Raw genomic sequence first — 24,880 nt, forward strand, 5'->3', positions numbered from 1 at the left:
ATCCTAATGTTTATCTTACAGCAACATTATACTAGCTACATATGTCCGAGGATATTTTCAGGTAGCTGCATTATTTTTTTAAAAAAAAGAGAGGCTTTTAAGAAATTTTAATTGTATATTTTGCTATTTTACACTCTGCTACAAACGTACATATTTTAATCGTGGCAAGAATCACAATAAAAATTAAAACATTAATCATTTTAACAATGACGACTGCGATTAATATAAAAAAAAGAAGTTATTTATTTTAACGCAACTAAAATCAAAATGATTAGAACTCGATGTAATTACGTAACTTTTGCTGATAATTTTTCTAATCGAGGAAATAAATTTATTGGTCTGGCGCGTTTGTTCGGTGGTGCATTTACCTGACAGGCACATTTGTCCGACAGATATTATATCGATATATATATATATATATATCGAGCAGCATCCTTCCGTTCTGCTTTTTTAAGGACTTGGGACCTTTCAGAATTTTAGTTCATTTTGGGTAGCATAATTACTTTTTTTTAAATGTGGGCGTCACGTATCTCCTGCGAGGGTTTCATCGTTTTTAACGGTCTATAATAAAATCTAGATCGAGACGTTTAGAGGCTCTAAACAATTAAAACATTTTGCTGCCTCCTCTTATGTTTACGCAAGCCTGTTCTTCTTTCCATCTCTCTCTCTCTATCGGTTTTGGTTCAGCTGCATCATGAAGTCCATGGTAAAATCGGCGATGGGTATTCCGTTACACTACGAAAACGTGCAGGAAGTAGGTAGAAAATACTTTATACACTTCTCTTTTAAAGGGCGACTGGGAATTAGGAGACCCAATCATCAAAGCATATCAGACCCAATCATCAAAGCATATCAGACCCAATCATCAAAGCATATCAGACCCAATCATTAAAGCATATCAGACCCAATCATCAAAGCATACCATCAATATCATCACGATCGTCAAATCGATATCATCACCCTCCACTTTTAGTTCGGGAGCCACTGTAGAGACATTACGGTTTTTTGATGATGGACACATGAAAAATGTGCACTGCCCTCTCCGGGACTCGAACTTGGACCTCTCGAGTACGCGCCGAGTGTGCTAACCGTTACACCACTAAGGCATACAGAAAGAAGAGAGAAAATTACCAAAAGGAAAAGACGACGGATCAAGTGAAAACATTTGAAATACTGTCGAGTGGGAGAATGAAGTAACTGTATGTAAAAGCCGGTGTTGCTACGCTGCCATATATAAATAGAATATGTACCAAGAAGCCTATCCAATACTTCTTTTGGCTTATACATATTTGCTTATGTTACCCTATTTAAAGCAGATTGTGCAAGGACATTCTCAAAAACAAAATATGTGAAAAATCGACTGACACTCAAATTTAGAAACATTTTTGCTGATGAAACGTGAAATTAATTTATTAAACCAAATAGAAAATAACAATGTAGTTAATGATTTGGCCAAATCAAGTGAACATTTTTCTGCAAAAAATGATAGTTGACTTTTTTAATAAATTTTCTGCGAATTTTTACATTGATAATTTAAAAATATTTAAATAGTTTACTATATTTGACTCAGTTTTATTCTTTTATTACGCGTTATATTCAACATTTTATTGCATATTGTATTTTTGAAATGCGATGCGTGATTGAGATTTGCAAATTTATTTATAAATAAGTTTTTTAAAATTTGAATTAAAAATTTAAATATTCAATTTTGTTTCGCTGGTAAATCACATGTATCGCATTAACATTTAGTGCCATCTTTAAATAAAATAGTTCGTACAGTTGATATTTAATGTATATTAATTTAGAAGTCAATCAAAATATGCGATAAGACAGTTTCAAAAGAGTAAGTTTTGATTTTTGTAACTGCTTCCAACGAAATCGATCTTTGCGATCGTGTTTACCATTGTCATCGAAAGCAAATGTTGTTTATATTTTAATCAGTTTTTTATTATTTAAATTTATTATTTTATAATTACCTTCAAATTGCGACAATCAATTAATTAATTATCGGTAAATGTACTTTTTTAATTATAAGCATTTTTTAAGTTTTAAATGACGATAAATCAGTTACCCGTGGGCTGGCCTGAATAACCTTATCCGCTCCTGGCACGCTTATATACATTTAGGTCATTTTTATGAAATTTAATAATCTGCCATTTAGTGATAAATAAAGAAAGTCACTTGTCGGGCAAACCAAAATCTGAAAGGTTTCAGATTTTAAATTACGTCCAAAGAGGCGTTTTTTTTTTTTTTTTTTTTTTAACATTTTGTCTGTTACCTTTATTTATTAAAAATAGCGTTCTTCGTTCACGTTCCCCATGCCGTTATATTCCATTTTAAAACTAAAAAATACGAAGGTTATTTAAACCTTCTTCCGAAATTGTGTGAGTTGTTTAAGACGTAGAGTTAACTCTCTATTTGTTTAGTAGATTAGGCAGAACGTCAGCTTCCAGGTACAATAGTAACTGTACAATACTTTTAAATACTCAAAAAGATTTATAGGATTTTTTGTAGAGAATTAAAGCAAAAGAAACATTTTTACAGTTGTGTCTGTTAATTTTATATATTATTTTTAATTTTGAAACCCTTTCTTTCCAATTCTTGTTTCCCATTTACAACTCCCTACCAGAATGAGATTTTAGAATCGCGTTGAGCGCAAATGAGTTAGAAGAAGCATTTAAGGAAGGTTCAACTAACTTCGATAGGAGTGCTAGGAATCCTTAGTAGCGCGGTGTTTTTGCCTTGGGGCTATGTCGCTCTTAAAGCTCTTACGCTCGGCCGTATTACATGTTTGTTGATAATCGCCGGTTGGTTTAAATTAAGAGCCAGCTACGTTAGATGTTTGTGTTTAGCTTCGACTAAGTCTATTTGTAGAGTCATTAGGATTTTTGGAAGACGGAGAGTTGAAAAATAAGCAAACGCCTTCTCCGGGAATCGAACCACGGACCTCTGGAATACCGGCCCAGCGTGCTACCGTTACACGACGAAGGCACGCTAGGAAAGTGGGAGAAATACCTTATATATTATAATTAGTACTAGATTATTTTCTTATTTTCTTATCCTGATTTAAAAGCCCGAGTGGAGGCTTCCTGTGAGCCCGAGAAGGGGCCGCCTGTATGATTTATTTGAGTGAGTAAAATGGTATTTTAACCCTTCTCGAATCTACATAAGTACTTGAATTAATTCGCAACTTTAGGTTCCTCGACTATTTATCATAGACAAAGTAGCGAGGAACATTACACAGTTCTTTGGAATTATGGGGATAGTTTTTTAATAATATTTTCAATAGAATTCTATTAGTTCATTCCTTACATATTATATAAGATTACATACTATAGAAACTAGATAAAGTTTTACTGAATTCTGTACAGATCTCTATAAATATTGGTCCTTATCTCTATACAATCGCTATAAATTAATCTATAGAAGCTTATCTAAATTTTGCAGAATTCTGTAAAAGATGTCAGACTTAGCTTGTAAGAAACAGGACTATAATTTTAAAGAATTCTAATTAAGTTCATCATCGGATTTCTTAATAGAATTCTATAAGACATTTTCATAAAGTTAATTGTATTAGAGAGGTGATCACCACGAGAAGGTTCACTGAAGTTTTAAGAAGAGTATTTAGAAAACAATTCACAATATCAGTAAAATCCAGAAATGTCATAGCTAAGTGTTACCAAGCAGCGTAAAATTATACTAACCCTGTTCCCAGAATTAAGCTATTAAGAATCTCCATTTGTGAGGCAATGTTTAGTTACAGACAAAAGAGAAATTTAACAGCAATATCATGCATTGCAGACATTAATTTATTGAATCCTCAGAATTTTAGCCTTAGAATCCAGCAACTAGTTAACCTGAAATGCTCCGAAAATTCGAAATTCAAACTAAAATGCCCTTCATTTAAATTCGAAATCGGCGTTCGCCACGCACAGATAACAGTTTAACATTCCAACTAATGCCTGGCCATGCGTTCTCGGTATTTGCTTTCGTTGAGTTACACTAACCACTCATTGCTGTGATTTTCGATTGATGGCGACAGCGGAGCAGTTAATTTCCCTGTTTGGCTTGAATGAATATCAATGGACGTATCGGATGCAAATGGCGTTGACTTAACGCTAGCGATTCGTAATTCAATGAATAAGCTAATTACGTTTGATGGTGTACGCTACCATGACCGACAAAGGTTAGCAATTCCTAATCAAAATTATGTGGGATGAGATGGTGCATGGCCGTATGAGGAATAACAAGTGCTTCTACCTCTTACCCAGCTGAATCTGGAATGGTTAATTTGATCAAAGAGCCTTTTTTCCCCAATCTCAAAACTTTGCACAGTAATACACTCAATATCCTATTTTTTGTGCTTATTAATGCCTGGCTGTTCACGGATAATCGGTGTATAGCCCCGTAAATGTGTAATTAAGGCACATGTACTGCAAAAAATAAATTTTCAGAAGTTTTCAATGAATGACAAAGAGTGCATTGTTAAAAAATATTAAAAAGAATTTCTTTTAAAAATAAGCTTTTACTTAAAACTCACAAAATAGTTGAAATAGTGGGTTGCCAAGAAAGTAATTTCTGTTTGCGCAAACAGATAACGCAATGTTCGATTTGCTTCCCTAAACACTGGTGGTTCGGTCCGAGGTTCGAATCCCGCGAACGGGCTGGCTTTTTCCCTGTAACGTGTATACGAACCAGTTTCCCTTAGAAAGTCCTCCACGAAGGTATCTCTCCCCTTAGGCAGATAGCCTAGTGTGCTTTGCCATAATTAATTACACCAATACACCGCTACTCACCTGCCAATTTTTTTACTTCCTTGTAAGAAGTAAAGGGAGTATTGTAATCGTGAAAATTTTTGGGTAAAAAAATTTCAACGAAAATATTCCTTTTGACCGCATTTTGCTTGAAAATAAAATTGTCAACTAGTAGATTATAATTTAATATTCTGGAAAATATAGCTGCTGTTAAACATTTTTTTCTCAAGCAAGTGATTTTTTTTTTTTAAGAGCAAAGTAGTCTAAAAAATGTGCTAACAGCCTCTGAGTAACTTCTCCTTTTCGTAGCCCTCAACAGATTGCTAATTTCCTATTTTGTAATTAAGCTGAGGGTTTTGAATGTTTAGATTTTCATTAAAATTTTTAGACTATTTTTACTTCCTTGTACGAAGTAGAGGCAGCATTGCAATCGCGAAAACTTTCGGATGTCATATTTCAACAAAAATATCCGTATTGACCGCTATCGAAAGCAAATTTAACGATGTTTTTGCTTAACATCTGTACGTAAGGACAGAATAAAAAACTCTTTTTCCGAAAACTGACTTGCTAAAAGGATTTAAAATGGATTCAAAAGAGGTTTGTTTTCGCGACGTCTGTACTTAATACGCATGTATGTATCTCGCATAACTGAAACACCAGTAGCCTCAGAACGTTGAAATTTTGTATATAGGACTGCTATAACATGTAGTTGTGCACCTTTCTTTTTGGTTGCAATCAGTCGCATCAAAAGTATATATATATATATATATATATATATATATATATATTTTTTTTTTTTTTAAATTTAAAAAATTTACATTCAAGGTACTTAAAAACATCTTTCGAAATAGAACTTACTAAGTATGGCTTTACTCTTTTCAGATAATTCTACTATAATTAATCTTAGGAGATAATATAATCAATATTATTTAGTAAATAAATTATAGATATATATCTGACGTAAGAAAGGCAAACTAACTAAACTTAAAAGGACCTATGAGGTCAAGAATTTTGCTCATTCAGCTGCAAAATTTGAAATAAAATTAAAAAGTAAATTCTTTAAGCTATAGCCTGTGAACTAAAGTGATACTTGGGTTCCTTTGCAAAATAGTATAAACACAAAGTAAAGATCCAATTGTAATTCAAAATGTAAAAACACAATATGTATGAAATACTAATTAAGAAAAATAGAAAAAGATGAAAGCTTAACTTGATTCGAACTTAAAAGTTAATATGTATGTAGAATAAAGTTGTCTCAAAACATATTAGAAAAAAACTACAAAAAACATCATATTAAAAAAAAAAAAAACAATAACTACTAACCAACTTCCTTACTCGACTCGGTGAGCTGAGTTTTTTTATTCTTGTATGTTGGTAAATTGCGCTTTTCGTTGCCTTAAAAAATGATTGAATTATGTTGTTCTTATCTCCCGGTTAAGGTTTTTTTTGCCTTTAGTTAATCTGCATGCAGCAGCTATAGAATTATCAACAATTTAAAGTGTCTAAAGGCAGATATGCCTAATTTTTTTTTAACATAGAAGCCGTATTTGTTTACAATTGAAACTGAGCAGAATAGTGAGTTAGGTTTTCTTCACCTATAGTATCTTTTTGTCGAGTCGGAACAAAACAAAACTTTTAGTTTTTTGCTTTAAAAAATCTGCCTTCTTGCCGGATGGCCGAATTACTTGTTTTTGTGCAGAAACTCTAATTTTAATAGTAAAAATTGTTTTTTTAAATTGTTTTAACTGTACTTGGTGTTTAAATTTTTTCTATATCTTTCAATTTTAAATGAAAATATTTTGAGTTTTACGTATTTTTTGCCTTGACGCAAAGTGAGAATTGAATTAATTGAATGCGAAATATATCTCTAATGAAATTCAAGGAAATATGTTTAAATGAAAGGCAGGAAAAAATGCGTATAGTTTAATATTCCGTACAAGGAAATCTTGTTGTGTACACATCAGAATTTTGTTTATAACGTTAAGTTTAGGGTCAGTGTTTACGTGGAGTGCAAAAATAAACATTTTTGGCATATTTTACATTTTTAATTTTATAAGGGAACATGTGAAAGCATGTGAAGTTCATGGCATTGTTCGTTTAGCAGAACGCATGTGTCAGAATTGGTTTAAAAATGTTTATTCTGGAGATTTTTTTAACTTGAACGTGACCGAAGATCTCTCCGACCTTCTGAAGTTGATCATAAACAAATTAAAGCCATAATTGAATCAAATAGTCATATAACTGTGCGAGAGACTGCAGAAAGGTTGCATGCATCAAACACAATCACTGGTCACATAAGATGTCTTAGATTTGTTAAAAAGCTCAATATTTATGTTCCTCGTGAATTGAAAGAAATTCACTTAATACAGCAAATCATTGTTTGCGATAAGCATTTCAAATTTGAGGCAATCGAACTTTTTTGAAACAAATTATCACAGGTGATGAAAAATGGATCTTCCACAATAACATTAATAGAAAAAGCTCGTAGTCTAAGAGTGATAAATCGGAACAAATTAATCGAAAGCTAAATTTCATCAGAAAAAGATAATTTGTCATGGTGGATTTACAGAGGTGTTGTATATTTTCAACTGCTCCCAAGCAACCAAACGACCAACTAAGATGTTTACTGCCAACAACTTATGAAATTGAAGAAGCAATCAAAGAGAAAAAACGAGAATTGGCAAATAACAAAAGAATCGTGTTCCGCCACGACGATGCTAAGCCTCACACAACTTTAGCAACACGTACGAAATAACTAGAGCTTGATTGAGAAGTGATAGTGCATCCTCCGTATAGCCCCGACTTTGCAACATCTGATTATTATTTATTTCGAAGTTTGCAAAACGTCTTAAATAGTTAAAATTTAAGTAATGACGATGACTCAAATCGCACTTGGTTGAGGATTTTGCTGAGAAAGACCAAAACGTCTGTCAGCGGGGATTGGTTTGGTTTATTTAACTATAGCAAAGCACACAAGGGCTATCTGCCTAAGAGAAGTTATGCCTTCATGGAGGCCTTTCTAAGGGAACTGGCTCGTATACTCGTTTCACATGGGGGAAAACAGGAAAACGTCCATGCAGTTAAGCCCGTTCGCCAGGATTGGAATCCCGGATCGAACTACCAGTGTTCAGCGATTTTACCGCTCACCAGCTGGTGGACATTCTATGAGCATCATCTATGAATCATGCAGTTACCAGAAAGATGGCAAAAGGTCACCGAACAGAATGGAAGATATTCGACTTACTGAAGTTCCTTTCTTAGATGGAAAATTTTAGTTTTATTTCCCACAAATAAATCAAAATTATTTTCTTGCCAAGCTGAAAATTAATAAACAAAAACTAGAAAAGTAATTTGTTTATTGTTATTGACTAATGCTCACTTATCTGACCTATAATCAGCACAAGCCCCCAAAATTCCTCGTGACAAAGAGCACAAGATTACGCCTGTCGTTGAGGGTCTTCCACCCGTCTTCCCCTACCACCAACTTCTCGGGAGGCCTTTCGGTGCAGCAGAGTCAATAACCTCTATCCCGGTTCGCCAGTACAAAAGCTGTTAATTATTAAATGACAAGCAGTTGTAGCTCAATACGCACGGAAAATGAATCCTTTTATGGTTTTCTGTTTACAGATTAAATAGTATTTTCGCAAATTCTCCATACTACTTAGGCTTCGGCTGGGAAAATAAAAGCATATAAGCAAACAAATACATTTTCACCAAATAGGTTTGTAAATGATAACTTTACCTTTTTGAAAATGAATGAAAATGAACCTAAAAAAGAGACGTAAATGAATGTAAATCACATGTTTAACTTGCGAATTTTTCATACTTCGAATAACTATCAAAGAAAGAAATGCATTCGGGAAACGAGAAATGGTTAAGTTATTTCCCAGTTTAAAATTTATTAAAGCAGCTGTTTATATTCGAGATTTCTCGACTCTAGCATCCGCTACGGCTACAACGAAAAGCGCTCTGGAATGAAGCTTCTTCGGAACGGTCCTTTCAAAGCATCCTTGTTCCTTCCGCTTCATAAATATTTAGTGACATACTTCCCGAATATGAATACGAGAGTCTAACGAAATAGTTGGCGGCAGTTAAATTACCAAACTGCCGCCTTCAAAGGGTAACTCGCCGGTTCTGAAAGGGCCGTGGACGCTCAAATCTTTAGGCAGACCATCACAGATGCAAACAACCTCCATCCCTGTCAAATTATCGCTTTCAAATAAACCCGTCCCGCTTGCTCTGCTGTGTGTGTTAATTCGGATATCTTTAACTTAATGCTACTCGCCTGGTCCCCAGTAATTTTCCCACTCCATGTTTGCGAGGAAATCTCGAGGGAGATCGGGCGAGCCGCCAAACGCGTCCCCAAGAGGTCACCGTTGCTGCATTCTCTCATTGAATTCTTAAATAAATATTAATAGGAAGAAAAATTTAAATGAAGTCGCCGGCTGATGATCTCCAGAGAATTGAGTCTCACCAACGCTACATCGTGTAACTAAAGCCCAGTGTGAGGTTAAGCTTGCCGAAGCAACCTCGTTTCTCCTTTTCCATTCACGCCTTAGAGGATCCTTTGTGCCGAATAAGTCGTTCTATGAATCTTTTACTTCTCCAAGCCCCTCCTTCTTCCTACCCTTTCAACTTTTATCGCCTACGTTGAAATACATCACCACCACGCGAAAGGATCTTTCTTTCCCCTTCGTTTCTTTTCCTGTGCGACAGAAAGAGAGAAAGAGAGAGAGAAAAAAAAATCTCTGAAATTTCCTCACCGTTTCGACATTTTTTTGGTCACGCTTGAATTGGAATAGAAAAAAAAAGAATTTGGGGGGGGGGAGGACATAAAAAGTGTAAATCATATAAGAGGAGTCTCCGAAGTGTGTGACTTCTATTATGTAGTCCTCAGGTCTTCCTCGCAGTGTTGTTTGCTTCCACACAGAGCGTTCAAATTCGTCGACAATGAACCAACCGTGGTGTCGGGCGGGAGCTCGGAGGAAGAAGGCAGAAGGTGGGGAGGGTGGAATGTCAATTACTTCTACTAAAAGGTTTCCATTACAGCTGAAGACAAGTTTAGTGTTCTTCGGAGCTCGAATACAAATATTTTCCCTTAATCGGTTTGCGAGGAACTTCGCATCGGGCTTGTGTACCTTGGAAGGAGTCCTGGTACTGAGAGCATACACCATTGGGCTTTGATTGGGTGAATGATGGGGATGTTGCTTAAATCTTTTTTGAGCTGCCGACAAGAAATTAAATTCTTTCTTCGGTCTATATAAAAGATTTCTGGGGATAGGGGAAGCTCCTTTCAGAGATCTTTCTCAGGTAAAGAATTTTGACATCCTTTCACGGGAGCGAAAATAACCTTGAATCGGAGGGATATTTCAGGAATACAGTTATGTATATATTCTGAGGCGGCTCTATTCATCTGGGGATATTGCATCTCTTGGGGTGGTTGTTGTTGTTCAATTGCGTGATTAAAGCCTTTATCGGGCTTTCTCTACACCTCTCCCCTTAATCTTCCTTTGGAAAGAAAGAGAGAAAAATTACAAAATGTGAATTTGAATAAATATTTTCAATGGAACGTAATGAGTATTTAGAAACTTTTTTAGGTAAATTGTGCAAGGAATTTTAATGGGAAACTGAGTATTTTTCTTTATTCGGTCTGCATTTTTGTAATGTAGATTTCTAAGATAATTGCGAAGCATTACATGAAAGGAAATATGATTCACAATATCAAAATATTCGAATAAATCCCGAGCTCTTGTATTAGAGAAATGTCTCGAATAAACAGCTAATGAAAAAGATATTCTTCATAAGTATGTAAAAATAAAGCATCCTTCAAATTTTTGTACTTTTCCTATTTATATATATAATTTAATTATTTACATACATTTTCATTAAATTTATTTTTTAAGAAATTATCATGTCTACTTTAAGTAATTACAAAGATTTCCTTTTAAGGATAGGTTAGGATAGGTTAGGTTATTTGAATACGATAAAGTGATGAATGGCATCTGCCTAAGAGGAGACATGCCTTCGTGGAGGGCCCTTTGAGAGAAACTGGCTCGTATTCATATTACACGTCGGATAAATTACACGAAAAACAACCATGCAGCCAGCCCGTTCGTCTGGATTTGAATCCAAGCCAAGTCGAATTACCAGTATTCAGCTGTCGTAACCACCTGGCCCTGATGGGCCCGTTTATCTTTTAAGAAATTAATTAAGTTTAATTTTCTTCACATTCTTTTTCATGCAGATTATTTGAAAATTAGTGCTGATAAGTAAATTTAAAGACACTTTCTTATAGATGGGTATAGTATCAAAGTATTATTTTTTATTAAGGCTTAGCTTATTTCGCTGCACAAGACGAGCAGTAAATATTGAACAGGGCAGGGAAAAGGCCTAGCTCCCGTCCTAGCTAGTTTACCGTTTGCAAGATAGCAATTTCATTCTTTGATTATTTATAGATCTCACAGATCAATCAACGAATGAAATTAAAGCGCAAACAAAACCAATCTAATATACAGGGTGTCCCAGAATTCTTTCCTGATTACGAATATTTATAAGACATAAATTATGTCAAATGGACAAATACTTTTTATCTTGAATTGCATGTAACATAGTTAAGTTTTTGTGTACAGAATTAATAAATTTCTGCGTATGATCCTTTCGTTGTCCGAAGAATATCCAGGTAATATTCCAATTCCATCCATGTGTTTGTCAACATTGCGTAACAGATGGATGTTACGACTTCAGTAATTCTGCGGCGTAATGCTGCAATGTAGTTCACTAGTGTTTGGTAAATATGGTCTTTGACATAAATGTTGGCTTTAGTTTTCCACATGCAAATTTTGACCGGAGGTCGATCGGCGGTAAGCTAACGTGGTTGCCTCTGATTGGCCGATGACGTCAAGATCGGCGGGTTGGCCGAGTATAATATATATGTACGCCGGTATCGGCGAATTTGGTTCTTGTTCTCTTGTGTCATTATGAGTTAGCATAATGCTAGTTTGCTTTCACTAAATGATTTTAAAATGTAAAGGCTACATACAGTGTTAGCACTTTTATTTTATTTACGGAATAAAGCAAGAATTTTATTTAGTCTTAGCTTTATTTAAGGGAAGCAAAACATGCTTTGCCTTTATCACCACTGCGAACAGGGTTATGGGCCCAGCGCCAACAGCTAATCAGTCATCCAGTTCAACTCAGCTTTGAAGGAATGTAGGTGAAGAGGGCCGTTATCCACGAAAAGATGCTGACCTGTCTTAGAAGTTTGTTCAAGTCGTTGTGCTCACACTTAATTGAAGATGTCATTACTACCTGAAGGTTTTGAGTTGTTAAATCATGACAACTGGGATCGATGGAAAGTCGACATGAAAATGCTGTTACTGGATAGAAATTGTTGGAGCTTCATAGAGGACAAAGAAGAAGAATTAGATAAAAGTGCAACAAGGCGTGAAAAGCAGGAGTTCACACTGAGGGAGAACAGAGCCTTCACTACATTATATTACGGAATTAAAGCTGAGTTCAGGCCGCTGATACAAGAATGTTCAAGTGGTAAAGAAGCGTGGGAAGTTCTACAGAAGCAATGCGAACCCAAAACAAGAGCAAGGATAATTCAGTTACTGGATGAATTTTTTAGTATTATATATACGCCAAATGAAGAAATAGGATTATTCATCGCTAAGATAAGAATGACTGCAAAGAAGTTGGCTGAAGCTGGTCACAACTTGGCAGATCTTTTTAAAGGATTTCAGGCAATAAGGAGATTACCCCAGGAATACTCCGGCATTGTACAGTTTATATATAGGTGGAAGGACGAAGATTTTACGCTGGAAAGAATTGCTGAAGAGCTGGTAAGGGAAGAAAGCCGACTTCGCCATGTAAATGCCGATTTAGCAGACAGCAAGGTAAGCAAGTTTCATACTATTGATTCAAATGCAGGGAAAGATAAAGTTGAAAATAAAACTAAATCTAAGAAAAAGATGGGGAATATGAGAATAGGACCTTGTTTCAGATGTCATAAATTTGGGCACTTAATCGCTCAATGTAAAGAAAATGTAAGTAAAATTCAGAAGTTTAAAATAGACGATAAAAATGGACAGTTAAAGATAAAGAATTAATGTTAGTAGAAAATTATGTAACAACTACAGATAAAGGAGGTAACGCAGATAAATTTAATTGGGTCGTAGATACTGCAGCTACAACTCATTTCTGTAATAATAGAAATTTAATGACAAATTTCAAAGAAATAAACGATATACGTATGTCTTTAGCTGTAGGAAATTGTGAAAGTAAAGTACTAGGAAAGGGTACCGTCAAATTTGCAGTAAAAGTAGGCAATCGAATAAATTGGATTGAGTTAGATAATGTGTTATATAATCCAAATCTAAGAAGAAATTTATTATCGGGAGCAAGGTTAAAAAAGGCTGGTGCTCATTTTGTGATTTCAAAAGGGAAGATGTGGATATACTTTAATAATTGGGATAGATTATGCTACGCTAAACGATATGACGGACTTTATCACGTGAAACCATTTAGATATGCAACAGGTAAAAGGGAAGCTGGTTACGGTACAGAAATTGGAAAGTTAAATAAAGTAGACGATGCAATGCTATGGCATCGGAGATTTAGCCACGTAAATTTTGATTATATTAAGAAAACTAGTAAGAATCAAAGCGTGAAAGGGTTACCAGAAATTGAAAAACCAATAGAGAGGTGTAAATCGTGTATTATTGCTAAATCTAGTAGTATAACTTTTAAATCTGTTCCGAAGAGATCGGATAAACCATTGCAGTTGGTTTATTTAGACGTTTGTGGCCCACTACCAGTTCCATCTAAGGGTGGGAGTAAATATTTTCTTGCTATTGTAGACGACTATAGTGGATTAGTAACAGTGTATTGTATGAAAAATAAAAACGAATCGTTCTACAACTTTAAGAATTATCATAGGCAAATGGAAAGACTGACGAATAGAAAATTAATAAGTATACGCACCGATAATGGTGGGGAATTCTGTAACAGGCAATTCGAAGGGTACTTAGCCGAAAATGGAATTAGTGTTGAACGCACGAACGCGTACACACCAGAAGAGAACGGTGTGTGTGAACGTTTTAACAGAACGGCATTAGACGCAGTTAAAGCTATGCTTAATGACGGTAAAATGGGAAAAGAATGGTGGGCAGAAGCTCTTGGCTGTGGAACAGAGTATGTCATAAAAGCAACCGAACCCCTTATGAAATGTTCCTAAATAGAAAACCCAGTGTTGTTTATTTTAAAGTATTTGGTTGTAAAGCCTATGTTGGCGTACCAAAACAGATTAGGAATAAATTAGAAATGAGGTGCAAAGAAGGAATCATGGTAGGATATGCGAAGGAAACTAGAGGTTATAGGATATGGCTACCCGAAGAACGCAAATTAATAGAAACCTGTAATGTGAAGTTCGATGAAAAACTGTATGCAGCAAATGGCATCCTGGAACAGAAATCCGGTAATCTGGAAATCTGTTAAATAAAAATGTGTAAGTTTATCAACTATGGAAGCGGAGTATATCGCCTTATCTGAAGCAGCGAAGGAATTAATGTGGACGAAAAATGTCTTACAAGATGAAATTTTAAAGTTTAATTTAAGAGAGTGTAAACTATTTTGTGATAACAAGTCTGCTATTGATTTTTCTAGATCGCCAATAGAAAATCGCCGAACCAAGCACATAGACGTAAAATATCACTTTGTTAGAAGACTAGTAAATGATGGAGTGTTTGACCTTGAATTTATCACCAGTAAATTAAATACTGCCGACTTATTTACAAAAGCAGCGACTGCTGTTAATTTAAGAAAGTTTTGTTTAGATGTTTTCAGTGTTTAAAGACAATAAGTGTTTTCGTATAATAGAATTGAACTATGAACTTCTGTGAAAGTTTTGTTTTTGTCTTTGCATGGGGAAAAGAGGGCCGTTTATTGGCTTTAGTTTTCCACATGCAAATTTTGATCGGAGGTCGATCGGCGGTAAGCTAACGTGGTTGCCGCTGATTGGCCGATGACGTCAAGATCGGCGGGTTGGCCGAGTATAATATATATGTACGCCGGTATCGGCGAATTTGGTTCTTGTTCTCTTGTGTCATTATGAGTTAGCATAATGCTAGTTTGCTTTCACTAAATGATTTTAAAATGTAAAGGCTACAGTGTTAGCACTTTTATTTTATTTACGGAATAAAGCAAGAATTTTTTAGTTTAGTCTTAGCTTTATTTAAGGGAAGCAAAACATGCTTTGCTTTTATCACCACTGCCAACAATAACCCCAGAGGAAGAAATTCTAGTGGTGTTATGTCCGGTGATCGCGGAGGCCAGTGTATGGGACCATCACGCCCGATCCATCTTCCCGGAAATGTTGCATCCAAATAATCACACGAACAACTAACCCCCAATGAGGTGGCGCACCATCTTGTTGGAAAATTAAGTCTGGAATGTCATGAATCTGGGGCACAACAAATAACTGACACATTTCAAGATAGGTACCGGCTGTGATCCTCTTTTCACTGAAGAAAAAATGTGCTGTGATTTTAATGTGCATAAGACTGCACTACAGGTTCAGTTTACGGCTGTCTCTGACGATCTCAAACACAGCGGGGGGGGATTCTCGCACCCCCAAATTTTAGCACTGTGTCGGTTGACACCACCATTCAAATGAAACGTAGCCTCATTTGAGAAAAGAAGACATTTCAGTTAGTCGACATCGTTCTCAAGATCAGATAGCATGGCAACAACTAAGTCATAACGAGCATTATAATCCAACAAACAAAGTAACAGTAATAAGTATGTACACCAAAAACTTGAATATGTTACAAGCAATTAAAAATAAAAAGTATTTGTCTATGTGTCATTTTTTGTGCCTTATGATAGTTTGCAATCACGGAAAGAATTTTGGGACACCCTGTATTTATTTAGATTTGCAGCATTTAGATAAGATTAACATCTTATACATTTCGTAGACATTTTATAGAAGGCCAAGTGACAGACCGGCCCATTACTTAATTCCATACAGTTCATGTATTTTCATACATTGCTTTCTTTAATAAGAAAGGCATAAATTTTGTTTTGTACAGCTTTTCATTTTTCTTTATATATTTTGCATAAAAGTTTTTTAATGGCACTTCATTTCTTTTTTCAAAATAAAATTTATGTTTTTGAGAAATGTACGTCTTTAAAATAATAGCCTCATCATCAATTTCATAAAAATTTTGCTTAAATAGTATTTATCATTCAGACTGCCTAAGTATTATATATATATAATAGGAAGAAACATTGTAGCGAGTTTGCTAAAAAGTTACCAGGAGCTGTAGCTTCACGAAATAGTTCAACGCAGTATTACTAAAATATTAACATAGAAGAAAAATTTTTTGAAAAAATTATTTGAAAAAATTATTAACATGGAAAAAAGAAGAAAAAACTGCTTACACGCGATATAAAACTATTTAAAATCAATGTTGGAAAACTTGTGAATGCACGAAAAAACTAATCTGATCGTTGTGACATGTGAAAAGTTAATACATATAAAAATAGATCGAGGGAACAAGTTAAAACAAAATAAAAATGATTAATACATAAATTGCAAAAATTATAATTAAAACATAAATTGCAAAATTACAAAAATTATAAAAATTACAAAGCGGAAAATGGTAAATTAGCCCAATCGGACACCTCAACCAGGCTTTTCAAGGGAAAAATAATTGAATGTCGAACAAGGCTAAATACCATTACGCATTTCGCGGAAACAGACCATTGAAGCTCTTGTTTGATGAAAAAAAATTTTTTTTTAAATTAATATGAATTGTCCCGAAAAAAATCTTTTTTGGAGCTTCAATTCTCTGTTCCTTTTTCCCGACGCGTCCGCAGAAAAACACATTAAGGTGTAAGAAAAAGTAAATGCAACTCTGAGCAATACAAAATTAAAATCAAAATAAAATAAATGGCGGTCTGCTATTAGTCAAAAATTACAATAACGTACGGCTGGTCCTGCTAGCTTAAAGAAGAAGAAAACAACCTTTATAAAGACTATGGTACTGAAATCAATAAATATGCAATTAAACACGCATGATAACAACCGCCGTGGGTCTTACTAGGACCAATAAGAAATTTTAATTTTTAAGAAAAACATAAAACAAAAGAAACTAAAAAAACAGACCTGGGTAGTTCCGACCTCTGGATCGCGAAACAGATTTGAAAAGGGTGCAAATCCCCTCCATGTCCTAACAACCATCCCTCTCGTCGTGTGACGTAAGTGGGTGAAACAATGCTATTCCGTATAGGCCAATGCGCTTAAATTGTAAATTTTAGGCGGGAACTCTTATCCCCCCCTTTGCTAAAGAGGGTTTGAGAGACGCGAAAAGACATGGAAAGAACTCAAAATGGCGTCAGTCAAGTTGTTAGAAGAACAAAACTGCTTCAAAAAAGTGAAAATGGCTAATTCAACTAAGATTACCTATTTTGGCCCCAAAGAAAGAGTAAAATGGTAAAAAGTCATTTGTTAATAAATATCGTCATTCTTCAAGCTAGAGGGCGGTCAAGCTACTGTGAAAAATGATTATGAAAAAAGGCCCGATTTGTTAATAATGGTAGAATTTGGCCATCTAAGTAATTCAAAACTATTAAAACAATAGTATTAAAGTATAGTGCCAAAATTTTAGGAGGAAAGAAAATGTAGTGACGAGAATAATCTGTACATTTTTACAATTTTTACATTAGATTATCTGAATCAGTCATCCACTTTATACCGTCCCAATTGGGCTTTAAGTATAAAATTTCATTATCCAAAACAAATTATCTAAAAATTGTAAGGCTAATGCCAGCTTTTTTTAAAGTATTTTTAATTATTTTATGAGGAATTTGGTTATTTTTCAAAATTGTGACGAAGTAAAGTATTTCTTCTTGTAAGTGTTTTGTAGTATTACATATTCTTTTTATTCTAAGTAGCTGTGAAAAAATTGTGTTAATGATGATTCTTTTGGAAATATTAGAATTCCAGTTGGTTAACTTTGGTGTGAATTCTCTCCTCTTATTGTAAACTTTAATAAAATTGTAATCAATAATATTTAAGTCAAGGTAGACTACATTATTTTGCACCGTATTTGTATTATTTAGTTTTAAGCAAGCTGGGTAAATATTAGCAGCTTCTGTTTTGTTGTGGTTGTTAAAGGCAATGATATCATCAATGTAACGATAGATGTGTTGGTAAAATTTATGTTCTTCTTTACTTAGTGAACGTACAAAGGTCAATTCTTTTGTGAAAAGGAATAATTCACACACATCACTTGAAAAATTACCTCCCATTGGAATTCCTTGAATTTGTTTAAAGATGCTATTGTTAAATTGAATAAAATTATTGAAAAGCACGCTTGAAAGAAAAAGTTGCCATTTTTCGGCATTAATTATTGTCGAAATCTGTGGAATTATGTCCGGTAGAGCAAGTAAGCTTGTATAAATTTTTCAAGTGGTAAGGTAGTATATAGGTTCTCGAAATCGTAGCATTGTATATGGTCTATTTTAAGTGAATTAATTATCTTGATAACTAGCTCGTTACTTGAAATCATCCAGTTGCAATGCAGATCCTTAAAATCCTAGTTGTTAATTAAGTCACGTATTAAACGAAGTTTTTTTTTGCAAAAAGATAATATATTTCTTTAAGATAACTTTTGGTACTATTGGCAATAAACCTGAATTTAATAGGAGACTTATGAAATTTTGGTAGCTCATAGAGATTTGCAAATCTGCTATTATATTTTCCGGGGATGTATCTTGAGTCTTTTGTGTAGTGCGTTAAACTTATTGATAAGAATTTTAGTGCTGGCAGTAATTTTTTGGTAAGTGCAATTACTATTTAGTTCTTTATGCAGAAGGTTGAAGTAAAACTTTTTTCATATAACACTGAAATTGTTGCTGGCTTTGTCAATTTTTGTAATGATAAAATTATCTTGTTGTTTTTTAATAAGATTATAGGGTTTCTTCTTATTGTGTAAAGAGTTGAAAGAAGGTGTCTTGAAAAGTAAATGTTGAAATTCTTTAATCAGTGCAGCTTTCCATTCAAGAAAAGTAGTAGAAAGGAAATTGAATTTATTACTAACTAAGATGATAAACTGATCTAGATCTTTATTGAATTGTTTGAGGCAAAAGTGTTTATTGATACTGAAAGTAGGACGAAATTTGGTTCCAAGTTGTAAAAGGGCTTGCAATTCTAAGTCTTCAATGATATTAAGATCTCCGGTTATAACATGTTGGTGGAAAGGATCGACATATTTATGGTAATGAGGTAGTTGGCAATTACATATGCTATTTTCTTGTACCTCGTGGTGGTTGATAACGAGTTGACCTAAGGTCTTTTCAAATTTAAAGCAGGGCTTAATTTGAAGTAGTTGGTCAGGAAGCAAGTGTTGATATTTTTAAAAAAATGCTAGGTATTTTTAGTTGATCTTAAGAAGGGTGTTTGAATTGTACAGTACAAAACAGTTTTTTTGTGAAAAAAATTCCTATTTTTTAGTTTAAAATTGCAAAAGTCAATAATTAAGTCTTTAACTATTTGTAAACATTGAGAATGTTGATCCATTATTTTAATCAGATTCCATAAAGTAGAATTCTTAAATGTATGCAGAAGTTTAATGGCATTCTTAGCAAAGTCTTTATGTTCAAGGAAGGAATTAAGATTTTTAATTATTAATTTCAGATCTTGTTTTTTGTTTTTGGAATCACCTCCTCTCGTTTCTCTGGTCGTTATATTGCTAAAAAATCTGAATTGTCCATGTATTGAGACTTCTGTCTGTCTATTGGTGGTATGACTTAGATAGGCGTTCAGTCCGTAAGGATAAAGCGACTTTTTTTGAAGTATGTAGATGAATTCCTTAAACAGTCTAAGTTTAGTGTTCGGTACACTATCAAGCACAGTAATTCCTATGTTACCAAAATTATGCATATTATAATGCTCTAGAATTGCGGTATGCTGACTTTTTTTTGTGATATTATTGCTGTTATTTTTAAATTTTTTAATATGAGATCTGTGGTTATTAATTCTGAGGTTGAGAGGGTTTTTTGTTTGACCTATATACGTGAGAGATCATTTTTACAGGTGATTTGGTAGATACAATTGTGAGTCTTTAACCACAATAATGATAAGCAGCGTCTACTGTAAATCAAACAAAATAATCGACAGAAATGCTAAGAATTTCTGAAAACTCATCTTTCTGTAAGTAAGAAGAAAAATATGAAATAACATCATGTTTTTAGAACTGATATCAGTTACTTACCATCCACTTTGTAGGGTCATTTGAAGTTTTCGATAGTGATTGTGTCTTTTTTGTTTCAGTAGGAAGTGGAGTAGCATTAGCCTTAGAGGTTTTTGAAGCATTAGCCTTAGAGGTTTAGAGGTTTATTAGTGTTATTTGAAGTTTTCGATAGTGATTGTGTCTTTTTTGTTTCAGTAGGAAGTGGAGTAGCATTAGCTTTAGAGGTTTTTCAAAGCATGTTGCTTGATTTAATTATCTCTAAGTGATTAATCTGAGCCAGTGAATTGAAAGTAAAGAGGGAGCTAGCCTGCTTTACAGTGTTTTTTGGAAGGAAGTCTAACCTATCGTGAAAGCGGAACTGTAAACCGTATCCGGTAACTTAAAAGCTAAAGCTTAAAAAGTAAAATAAAAATTCATCTAAAACTTACTGAAACTTTTAGCGCTCGTGGCTGCTAAAAAGAAATATAATCGAATTAGAAATTGAAAAACTAATTAGTAATGAAACGTAAGAATTATTTGGTCTTAAAAATGTTTGCGCAAAATGCTGCAAAAATATGAAATAATAGGAAGAAACATTGTAGCGAGTTTGCTAAAACGTTACCACGAGCTGTAGCTCCACGAAATAGTTCAACGCAGTATTACTAAAATATTAACATAGAAGAAAAATTTTTTGAAAAAATTTTTAACGTGGAAAAAAGAAGAAAAACTGCTTACACGCGAAATAAAACTGTTTAAAATCATATATACACATACACAATGTCTAGGAAAAGTTTATAATTCTCATATTTCATCTTTGCATACATTGTCGGTACTCGTACACTGTCGCTTGCAATTCGCGAAGACTAAATGCTGATTGCAACTTGACTTACGAAGATTATTACAATTGAAACTTACGGAACTTATTAGAATTTTCAAAACTAGACAAGAAGTCGTCGCCAAGATTCAGCCCATGGATTTTCTAATTGCTAACTTGTGGTTAAACATTCTCATGAGAAGACCACGTATGGGCTTGGTTTGTTTGCGATTATTATTGCAAAACACACTAGGCCTATCTGTCTTAGAGGAGGGATGCCTTTGTGGAGGTTTTTCTAAGGAAAATTCACTCGTATACACGTTAAACAAGAGAGAAGCAAACACTGCCTGAACACGCATGGGAAGGAGGTTGATACCTTGTAAAATTATTCAGTCGACTGATTAAGTTTCCGAAGCTGAGAAATAAGAATAATCACTTGCACCTACTTACTCCGGGATTTAATTACGGATCTTCAATTCACCAATTGGACATGTTAATCAGAAGTTTAACGACAGCGCCTACGGGAGAATACGCTAACTGTTTCTCCTGTAGCCCACTTAAAGAACGACTGCAGAGCAGTACTGCTAGAAATGTCAATGATTTTTAATGTTGTCTAACTGAAAGTGATACAATTATGCAAATCAATTATAATTATCACCATAGATTCACGGTGATTCACAAAGAATCGTGCCTAATGTTTTTGATATTAGATTGTGGGTTTTCTCATGTAATTAGAATGTAAAGTCTTGCAGATCGTACCAGACTAACAGCTAGTTATCACTACGTATGAAACAACTCATAAATACTAAATAAGGTTACATAACATGCAGTAGCCTTAGGTGTTTTGAAGGAGATGTGAAAAATATGCAGTGCCCTTGCCGGGATAATACAACACAATGCTCCGGTAGTCGAAAGCTTGACACTGCTTCGACACGTTGTAAGGCATTTTCTTCCTCCTTTCTGCATGCCTTCGCAGAGTAACTAAAACATGCTCGACATGTATTCGGAAGGTTATGAGCTCGTAACCCGATGATGGTACTGCGGATTTCTTTGTTTTCATTGCTTCTAAAATTGATAAGGAATCTACAAGTGGCGCTCGAACTAAAAAAAGGTGATGGACGATAATTCTTAAGCCCCAGGATTTAGTGATTGTGTTCCCTTTTCCCCAGTCGTCCTTTAAATAAGAAAATATATGAGGTACCTTTTTTTTCTCCTTTCTGCATGCCTTTGTGGCGTAATTACAAGCACGTTCGACGCGTATTCGGGAGATCCAGAATTCGAATCCCGGCGAGGGCACTGCGAATTTCTTCAGTTTCCTGATATCGAAAACTTCAAATGACCCTACAAAGTGGATGGTAAGTAACTGATATCAGTTCTAAAAACATGATGTTATTTCATATTTTTATTCTTATTTACAGAAAGATGAGTTTTCAGAAATTCTTAGCATTTCTGTCGATTATTTTGTTTGATTTACAGTAGACGCTGCTTATCATTATTGTGGTTAATATCAACATTCGGATATTGCTATCGATTCGCCAATGTCCTGCCCTTTTGTAGAGGAAAACATCGGAAATACATCGGTTATTGTGATCCACAATTACGTTAATATGATTAAAATATTGCAGAATCAGCTTTTTAAACTAAAGTCGACACTAAATAAAAAGTTTAATCGCCAAATAAGGTCAAAATGGAGTATAAAAACAGCTGAGGGGGAAGTCCCCAAATAGTTTGGTTTTGATTTCAGTCAAACATTTAAAATTCGTTAAAAATCTATCTTAGTTTGAAATAGATTTTGAATAAAACTATGGATTTTAAGAGCGGTGAGACACAAGACTTTCTTCTACAGGAGCAAAAAATTTCTTTCAGGAGAATTATTTGCCCCGTTAAAAAAAATTAAAAAAACGGCAAACTACGTTGCTTTTATGCTTAATTTAAAATTTTATATTGACATACTTCCTTCCAGCGAGGGATGCCATCCGAAGCTTAAGATTAGATATACGTCATCCGTGAAATAATATTTAATATTCAGAGACGTTATGAAACAGCTCATGAACATTTGTATTAGTCATTATGAACAGTTTCATTCTGCATAGCTGTAGAAAAATGCAGAAATTTTGCATTTTTTTAATCATTCGGTGTATGTTATCAAAATAGCATCCTGTTCTGGAACTTTAAAAAATATTCGCGTAATATTCTCCTTCCACAATACGTTCAGATAACGAAGTGCCCTAAATTTTAAAATGGATTCGTCCACATAGGGATTATTTGCTAACAAAGATAAACTCTTGTAAACTATGTCGAAAGTAGATAGATCCTTTCTAGTTTCCAATCTTTATGCCAGCCTAATGCAAAAACCGACACATCAGAGCGAAATAAACGCGAACGAACATTCAGCGTACGGTAGATTTCTCCGAGTCAGTTGCACTTTCACCATCTCCAATTATTTATGGATGATGTGAGGCCTAAGGAGTACCACAGGCAACAACAAGAAAAGGAGAGATTCAAGTTACAGGGTATTATAAACGGAGGTATCTTATTAGATATTGTAATATTAATATTATTATGTGTTCTTACAGGAACGTAGGTTTCTTTTAAAGAAATAATATTAAATTATATGAGATGGTTACCTGTAGTTTACCCACGGCTAATTTTCGTTCGTCATGTTCTTACTTTAAACGCCGCTTTTGGAAATAAAATTATTCTCATAATTTTCTCCTCTCGATTTTCAGACCATAAAATTAGTAAACAAAATTCTGTTGTGTACACTAAATGACTTACTGTACGGCCTATATATTCTCTTTAGAGCAACAACAAAGTAATGTTAGATACTGTTACATGCGCATAACAATAAACTCATCTTAAATAATATTGTTATTGTACTCAAATTAAATATTGTTAGACTAACTAGATATATAAACTCTTATTATATATGTAATAGATTAAAAGTATCACCAGATATTTTAAAATAATAACATATTATTATTAAATGTTATATATAAAATAAATATTAATAAAGAAAATAAATAATAAATTTAATAAAGGAAATATTAAATGTTGTTAGATATTTACAACAATAAACTGATATTACATATTACTAGATATTTAGTGTTAGACTAACTATATATATAAACTCAAAAGTCTTAAGTCAAAACATCCTAAAAAAATTTCGAAATCAAAGTTGAAAACAGAAAGACGATCTGCTCAAATTATTGCAGTCTCGGGGAAAAAATGCAATTTTTTAAAAAGAAGAGCATATGGTCTTAGCTAAAATACAAGTTTGCAATCCATATCGCATGCAGGGACTAACCAGTTTTTACCTCGATGAAAGTCGTACTCAAAGATAGTACATGAAACATTAACAAAGTAAGAAATAGGAAGATTTACAATTTCAAATGAGTATAAAATAAAATATAAAAATAAATATTGATCTCCTCAGTTCAACGCTTCAAACAGAACTTATCAAGGGAAAAGTGTTTTGAAGCCCAGAGCCAAGTTGATAAAAGAGTTCCGAACACAAGTTTTGTTCCTCTACGACATTTGAGAAGCAGGGACATAAATTTTGAAATAAATTTCAATTTATAAAACTTACAAAGGTTATCTAATTACAAAACAAGATTTTAAAAAATAGTATATATAATATTTTGTTACATAAAAAGAATACATATATATATATATATATATATTTATGGACATATATATATTATTTATATATATATATATATAGTTAGATTCCGTTATATGTCCAAAATTAACTTTTTATAATTTTGTTTTTTCATATAAAACTTCTCAAACATAAGTATAGGAAAGTGGAGCTCGAATTAAAAGTTATCTTTCGTTCTTTGTCGAAAATTAATTACTTTGTAAGCTTGACCGTGCCTTATCATGGATATTCCCGTTACTTAAACCACTTCTGTTCCTGGAAGTATATGAGTATGACCAACGATAGCAAAAATAAAGGCCGAGTAAGGACTTTAAAGCTTGGTTAGGAGATGGGTGTATATATATTTACAAATTTCTTACTGCCGATTGCAATAACAAAGTGATGTACACAACTAGACGTTACAACAGTTCCATGT

At 33.9% G+C, this 24,880-nt stretch overlaps 1 protein-coding gene across 4 annotated transcripts in view; it reads right to left on the minus strand.

The window, feature by feature from the left end:
• fuss (SKI family transcriptional corepressor fussel) overlaps positions 1–24,880 on the minus strand; it is a 337,279-nt gene that overhangs the window by 63,222 nt on the left and 249,177 nt on the right. The gene's annotated exons all lie outside the window — the stretch shown is intronic.

The sequence above is a fragment of the Stegodyphus dumicola genome, chromosome 2 (genome assembly GCF_044657685.1).
Source record: "Stegodyphus dumicola isolate Sdum_Otavi_A_Nest chromosome 2, ASM4465768v1".
In the NCBI taxonomy this organism is placed as follows: Eukaryota; Metazoa; Arthropoda; class Arachnida; order Araneae; family Eresidae; genus Stegodyphus; species Stegodyphus dumicola.